We start from the raw sequence: 8574 nt of genomic DNA, 5'->3' as shown, positions 1-8574 counted from the left end.
AACTCATCCCTGCCCACTCGACCCTGGGTAACCTGGACCAGTGGGTAACCTGGACCAGTGGGTGGGTAACCTGGACCAGTGGGTGGGTAACCTGGACCAGTGGGTGGGTAACCTGGACCAGTAGGTAACCTGGACCAGTGGGTAACCTGGACCAGTGGGTAACCTGGACCAGTGGGTAACCTGGACCAGTAGGTAACCTGGACCAGTGGGTGGGTAACCTGGACCAGTGGGTGGGTAACCTGGACCAGTGGGTGGGTAACCTGGACCAGTGGGTGGGTAACCTGGACCAGTAGGTAACCTGGACCAGTGGGTGGGTAACCTGGACCAGTGGGTGGGTAACCTGGACCAGTGGGTAACCTGGACCAGTGGGTAACCTGGACCAGTGGGTGGGTAACCTGGACCAGTAGGTAACCTGGACCAGTGGGTAACCTGGACCAGTGGGTGGGTAACCTGGACCAGTGGGTAACCTGGACCAGTAGGTAACCTGGACCAGTGGGTGGGTAACCTGGACCAGTGGGTAACCTGGACCAGTGGGTAACCTGGACCAGTAGGTAACCTGGACCAGTGGGTAACCTGGACCAGTGGGTAACCTGGACCAGTGGGTAACCTGGACCAGTGGGTGGGTAACCTGGACCAGTGGGTAACCTGGACCAGTGGGTGGGTAACCTGGACCAGTGGGTAACCTGGACCAGTGGGTAACCTGGACCAGTGGGTGGGTAACCTGGACCAGTGGGTAACCTGGACCAGTGGGTAACCTGGACCAGTAGGTGGGTAACCTGGACCAGTGGGTGGGTAACCTGGACCAGTGGGTAACCTGGACCAGTGGGTAACCTGGACCAGTAGGTAACCTGGACCAGTGGGTAACCTGGACCAGTGGGTGGGTAACCTGGACCAGTGGGTAACCTGGACCAGTGGGTGGGTAACCTGGACCAGTGGGTGGGTAACCTGGACCAGTGGGTAACCTGGACCAGTGGGTAACCTGGACCAGTGGGTAACCTGGACCAGTGGGTAACCTGGACCAGTGGGTGGGTAACCTGGACCAGTGGGTAACCTGGACCAGTAGGTAACCTGGACCAGTGGGTAACCTGGACCAGTAGGTAACCTGGACCAGTGGGTAACCTGGACCAGTGGGTGGGTAACCTGGACCAGTAGGTAACCTGGACCAGTGGGTGGGTAACCTGGACCAGTGGGTGGGTAACCTGGACCAGTGGGTGGGTAACCTGGACCAGTGGGTAACCTGGACCAGTAGGTAACCTGGACCAGTGGGTAACCTGGACCAGTGGGTGGGTAACCTGGACCAGTGGGTGGGTAACCTGGACCAGTGGGTGGGTAACCTGGACCAGTGGGTGGGTAACCTGGACCAGTGGGTAACCTGGACCAGTAGGTGGGTAACCTGGACCAGTGGGTAACCTGGACCAGTGGGTAACCTGGACCAGTGGGTGGGTAACCTGGACCAGTGGGTAACCTGGACCAGTAGGTGGGTAACCTGGACCAGTGGGTAACCTGGACCAGTGGGTGGGTAACCTGGACCAGTGGGTAACCTGGACCAGTGGGTGGGTAACCTGGACCAGTGGGTAACCTGGACCAGTAGGTGGGTAACCTGGACCAGTGGGTAACCTGGACCAGTGGGTAACCTGGACCAGTGGGTAACCTGGACCTTCTTCTTCTGCACATTTTCTATAACTCAGAGATAGACCTACTACTGTACAGGCCTATAGGTTATAACTCAGAGATAGACCTACTACTGTACAGGCCTATAGGTTATAACTCAGAGATAGACCTACTACTGCACAGGCCTATAGGTTATAACTCAGAGATAGACCTACTACTGTACAGGCCTATAACTCAGAGATAGACCTACTACTGCACAGGCCTATAGGTCTATAACTCAGAGATAGACCTACTACTGTACAGGCCTATAGGTTATAACTCAGAGATAGACCTACTACTGTACAGGCCTATAGGTTATAACTCAGAGATAGACCTACTACTGCACAGGCCTATAGGTTATAACTCAGAGATAGACCTACTACTGCACAGGCCTATAGGTCTATAACTCAGAGATAGACCTACTACTGTACAGGCCTATAGGTTATAACTCAGAGATAGACCTACTACTGCACAGGCCTATGGGTTATAACTCAGAGATAGACCTACTACTGTACAGGCCTATAGGTTATAACTCAGAGATAGACCTACTACTGTACAGGCCTATAGGTTATAACTCAGAGATAGACCTACTACTGTACAGGCCTATAGGTTATAACTCAGAGATAGACCTACTACTGTACAGGCCTATAGGTTATAACTCAGAGATAGACCTACTACTGCACAGGCCTATAGGTTATAACTCAGAGATAGACCTACTACTGCACAGGCCTATAGGTTATAACTCAGAGATAGACCTACTACTGCACAGGCCTATAGGTCTATAACTCAGAGATAGACCTACTACTGCACAGGCCTATAGGTCTATAACTCAGAGATAGACCTACTACTGTACAGGCCTATAGGTTATAACTCAGAGATAGACCTACTACTGTACAGGCCTATAGGTTATAACTCAGAGATAGACCTACTACTGTACAGGCCTATAGGTTATAACTCAGAGATAGACCTACTACTGCACAGGCCTATGGGTTATAACTCAGAGATAGACCTACTACTGCACAGGCCTATAGGTCTATAACTCAGAGATAGACCTACTACTGCACAGGCCTATAGGTTATAACTCAGAGATAGACCTACTACTGCACAGGCCTATAGGTTATAACTCAGAGATAGACCTACTACTGCACAGGCCTATGGGTTATAACTCAGAGATAGACCTACTACTGCACAGGCCTATAGGTCTATAACTCAGAGATAGACCTACTACTGCACAGGCCTATAGGTTATAACTCAGAGATAGACCTACTACTGCACAGGCCTATATATAGGTCTATAACTCAGAGATAGACCTACTACTGTACAGGCCTATAGGTTATAACTCAGAGATAGACCTACTACTGCACAGGCCTATAGGTTATAACTCAGAGCTAGACCTACTACTGCACAGGCCTATAGGTCTATAACTCAGAGATAGACCTACTACTGCACAGGCCTATAGGTTATAACTCAGAGATAGACCTACTACTGCACAGGCCTATAGGTTATAACTCAGAGATAGACCTACTACTGCACAGGCCTATAGGTTATAACTCAGAGATAGACCTACTACTGCACAGGCCTATAGGTCTATAACTCAGAGATAGACCTACTACTGCACAGGCCTATAGGTTATAACTCAGAGATAGACCTACTACTGCACAGGCCTATAGGTTATAACTCAGAGATAGACCTACTACTGCACAGGCCTATAGGTTATAACTCAGAGATAGACCTACTACTGCACAGGCCTATAGGTTATAACTCAGAGATAGACCTACTACTGCACAGGCCTATAGGTTATAACTCAGAGATAGACCTACTACTGTACAGGCCTATAGGTTATAACTCAGAGATAGACCTACTACTGTACAGGCCTATAGGTCTATAACTCAGAGATAGACCTACTACTGTACAGGCCTATAGGTTATAACTCAGCGATAGACCTACTACTGCACAGGCCTATAGGTTATAACTCAGAGATAGACCTACTACTGCACAGGCCTATAGGTTATAACTCAGAGATAGACCTACTACTGCACAGGCATATAGGTTATAACTCAGAGATAGACCTACTACTGCACAGGCATATAGGTCTATAACTCAGAGATAGACCTACTACTGCACAGGCCTATAGGTCTATAACTCAGAGATAGACCTACTACTGCACAGGCCTATAGGTCTATAACTCAGAGATAGACCTACTACTGCACAGGCCTATAGGTTATAACTCAGAGATAGACCTACTACTGCACAGGCCTATAGGTTATAACTCAGAGATAGTCTATAGACCAATGTAGCAGTAGATCTATAACTCAGAGATAGTCTATAGACCAATGTAGCAGTAGGTCTATAGACTAATGTAACAGTAGGTCTATAGACCAATGTAGCAGTAGGTCTATAGACTAATGTAACAGTAGGTCTATAGACCAATGTACCAGTAGGTCTATAGACCAATGTAACAGTAGGTCTATAGACCAATGTAGACCTAATCGCTAATGAAGAGCAACAGGCAGGCGACAAGCGTAGGGCTGCATAGCATACCCAGAGAAACAAATTGGCTACCCAGAGAAACAAATTGGCTACCCAGAGAAACACATTAGCCTTAATCTGGACCCATAGGGCTACATAGCATACCCAGAGAAACACATTGGCCTTAATCTGGACCCATAGGGCTACATAGCATACCCAGAGAAACACATTGGCCTTAATCTGGACCCATAGGGCTACATAGCATACCCAGAGAAACACATTAGCCTTAATCTGGACCCATAGGGCTACATAGCATACCCAGAGAAACACATTGGCCTTAATCTGGACCCATAGGGCTACATAGCATACCCAGAGAAACACATTAGCCTTAATCTGGACCCATAGGGCTACATAGCATACCCAGAGAAACACATTGGCCTTAATCTGGACCCATAGGGCTACATAGCATACCCAGAGAAACACATTGACCTTAATCTGGACCCATAGGGCTACATAGCATACCCAGAGAAACACATTGGCCTTAATCTGGACCCATAGGGCTGCATAGCATACCCAGAGAAACACATTAGCCTTAATCTGGACCCATAGGGCTGCATAGCATACCCAGAGAAACACATTAGCCTTAATCTGGACCCATAGGGCTACATAGCATACCCAGAGAAACACATTAGCCTTAATCTGGACCCATAGGGCTACATAGCATACCCAGAGAAACACATTGGCTACCCAGAGAAACACATTGGCCTTAATCTGGACCCATAGGGCTACATAGCATACCCAGAGAAACACATTGGCTACCCAGAGAAACACATTGGCCTTAATCTGGACCCATAGGGCTACATAGCATACCCAGAGAAACACATTGACCTTAATCTGGACCCATAGGGCTGCATAGCATACCCAGAGAAACACATTGGCCTTAATCTGGACCCATAGGGCTGCATAGCATACCCAGAGAAACACATTGGCCTTAATCTGGACCCATAGGGCTACATAGCATACCCAGAGAAACACATTGGCTACCCAGAGAAACACATTGGCTACCCAGAGAAACACATTGGCTACCCAGAGAAACACATTAGCTACCCAGAGAAACACATTAGCTACCCAGAGAAACACATTGGCCTTAATGTTTCACTGTCCAGACAGCATCAGATACATGGTCTACACACACTGAGACAGCATCAGATACATGGTCTACACATACTGAGACAGCATCAGATACATGGTCTACACATACTGAGACAGAGAGGTGCTGTTTCACTGTCCAGACAGCATCAGATACATGGTCTACAAATACTGAGGCAGAGAGGTGCTGTTTCACTGTCCAGACAGCATCAGATACATGGTCTACACATACTGAGACAGAGAGGTGCTGTTTCACTGTCCAGACAGCATCAGATACATGGTCTACACATACTGAGACAGAGAGGTGCTGTTTCACTGCCCAGACAGTATCAGATACATGGTCTACACATACTGAGACAGAGAGGTGCTGTTTCACTGCCCAGACAGCATCAGATACATGGTCTACACATAGTGAGACAGCATTAGATACATGGTCTACACATACTGAGACAGAGAGGTGCTGTTTCACTGCCCAGACAGTATCAGATACATGGTCTACACATACTGAGACAGAGAGGTGCTGTTTCACTGCCCAGACAGCATCAGATACATGGTCTACACATACTGAGACAGCATCAGATACATGGTCTACACATACTGAGACAGCATCAGATACATGGTCTACACATACTGAGACAGCATTAGATACATGGTCTACACACACTGAGACAGAGAGGTGCTGTTTCACTGCCCAGACAGTATCAGATACATGGTCTACACATACTGAGACAGAGAGGTGCTGTTTCACTGCCCAGACAGTATCAGATACATGGTCTCCACACACTGAGACAGAGAGGTGCTGTTTCACTGTCCAGACTGTCCAGATTGATGTGTTTTCTGTCGGGTCGCGTCTCAGTCTAATAAATGATCAATATTTTATTTGGCCGGGCGCGCCAGGCCCCCTAAGGCCCGCCGATAATGTTGGCCCTGTTGACTCCATACAGAGGCTGGCCACTGACAACAATATTACAGTCAGATTCAATGATTTATACACACTAGATGACAGACAGGGAGTGCTGTTTTGAAGCCACCGCGCCACCATCTTGGTTCTCCTCCTCCAATGTAAACATATTGAGGAAGTTATAGAAATGCAGTTATTAATGTTTATTCTATTACAGACACCTTAAATGCGTACTTTAAAACATTATATTATGGAGGTGAGTAAAAACATTTTACAAAAACTTTACAAAACGTCCTTATTAAAGTATAATTTGTTTGGAAGTTCTAATGTTACTGTCCCAACAACAACTAACAAACAACAACAACAACAACAACTAACAAACAACAACAACTAACAAACAACTAACAAACAACAACAACAACAAAAATACTTAAATACATTTAATTTTGTCCTTGAAACATTTCAATTAAATACTGTAGAATCCCATTCATTCCTATTCCTCCGACTGGATGGCCGCGTGCTGGCTTTCAAAGCCTCTCATTGGCTAATACATAGCATCAGCGATACAGGGTTTATATACTTCATTGGTCAGATCACGAGAAGGGTGTAATTGCAGACCGCAATTAGGGATGTTTTCTGATATCGCTGTTTATTGATGGGATATTACAACCACTGACGCTCGCCATTGGTCTGTGGGCGTTTCTTTCGTGTATGATTGTAGGTAAGCCTAACCCTTTTCCTAACCATAACCTCATTGTCCTGACCTGCCATGCTCAATCACCTAACCTGCTATGTAAACAAATAATCTGTGTCGAGAAACAATCAATCTCATAACACCGGAACTGACCGATGGTAGGTATCAATGGTTGTTCCCTGATATCAAGAAACGCCCCGAATCGCGGTCTGCAATTACACCATATTGAGACCTGCGGTGACAATTATTTTACAAGAAAAATAACATTTAAAAATGAAGCTAATCAAGCAAACGCAGATCACCGCAACTAGAGCTGGAGGATAGAAATCCGGCTGCACATGGTCACTATTATTGAACCAAACTAACGCCAAAAAAAGGACAGCTGAGGATGACAGTTTGATTACTCACACTAGGTATACACTACAATCCCCTGAAGTGTCATCGTTTTATGACACGGTAGGCACCGCTAACCACATGACCGAGTGTGAGATGAGTATAGTTCCAATTTTAAACCCGTTGGCGACAAAAAAAATAATAATGCAAATACCGTTTATTGTCCCTAAAAACTTACCGTTAAAAACGGGGCATGCACACGCAGATATATTCCTAGTCAAACCGAGGAGAATGGAGTTCGGTATAGCAGGTGAAGAAACGGATCCTTTGCCAGTGTCCACAGAGCAGACCTCTCCCACGGACCTACCCGTAGAACTGGCACGAGCTTCTCCCGACACCGGTTGAGCGCGAGTGCGTAGGGAGAGTGGTGCGCATGCGTGGACATCCCCCAACGCTGCTCGCTCAGGTGTGATGAGAGAGAGTGGAATAGATTATTGTTGATAGCCCTATATTGACTGTAGAATACAGTACAGAGGAAAAACAATATCAGATGAATGAATAGGGTTGCCTACAATATGATGCAGCCTCTGTGTGCCATGACGTCATGCTGTGGGCAGGCTGTGTGTGAAGGGAGTGTGTTAAGGGTAGATAACAGCTCGACCTGTCCCTCCCTTGGCACTTGGTCTTTGAATTCTCTCCCAGTAATTAGCTGCAGTGTATCAGTCACAATTGAAAGGGTCAATCTGCAATTGGTACACGCATTTGAATCAAATAGCCATGGATTGTTTTAAATAATAACTTATGAATGCCTCGTGAACTTAGTTCAACCGCTGCACCACAGATCATCCCTTTAAGTAATCTTGAAAACACTTAGCCGGTTAAAGTCAGTGGAGAGAATAGAGCTGTCAGTGTCCTTGATTAGTCCGGCAGTGAGTCAGTCCTCGCTGCCCGGTGGACAGAGCTGCTCTCCGGAGAGCTTTTTCGTCAAGATGACCCTCGATACGGACACACACCGACGCGGTCACACAGCAGATCGTCACCACGGGTTTAGCAGTGAAGGCTTTTTGTTCTCAATTGGCCAATCAACTCTCCAATTACTATAGCTCTCTCCTAATTCCATGGTCATTTGAATGATTCTAAACTGGCAGTTTTTATTCAATGGGAAATAACTGGACAGTCCGAGACCGTGCCTGAGACCAGACCTTACCCACTGGGCAGACATCAATTCAACGTCTATTCCCCACGTTTCATTGAAATGACATCGAAAACAACATTCTCCACCTTTCACCCAAAGTGTACACTTACACAATCCCAATAGTGGATTTAAAAGCATTGGATTAGTGTAAGCATTGGCTGGACGGAGTTTCCACCATTGTTA

General features: G+C 46.7%; 1 protein-coding gene across 1 annotated transcript in view; it reads right to left on the bottom strand.

Annotated features, from left to right (window-relative positions):
- Positions 1-7732, bottom strand: part of LOC127915551 (FH2 domain-containing protein 1-like) — a 61890-nt gene extending 54158 nt beyond the window's left edge. The window contains exon 1 of the mRNA XM_052495724.1: positions 7435-7732. The gene's annotated coding sequence lies outside the window, so the exon portion shown is untranslated. The remainder of the gene's footprint in view (positions 1-7434) is intronic.
- Positions 7733-8574: the final 842 nt, after the last annotated feature.

This window comes from Oncorhynchus keta, chromosome 35, assembly GCF_023373465.1.
Source record: "Oncorhynchus keta strain PuntledgeMale-10-30-2019 chromosome 35, Oket_V2, whole genome shotgun sequence".
Lineage (NCBI taxonomy): Eukaryota > Metazoa > Chordata > Actinopteri > Salmoniformes > Salmonidae > Oncorhynchus > Oncorhynchus keta.
The sequence above is the reverse complement of the archived record's forward strand: the minus strand, read 5'-3'. Positions and strand labels throughout refer to the sequence as shown.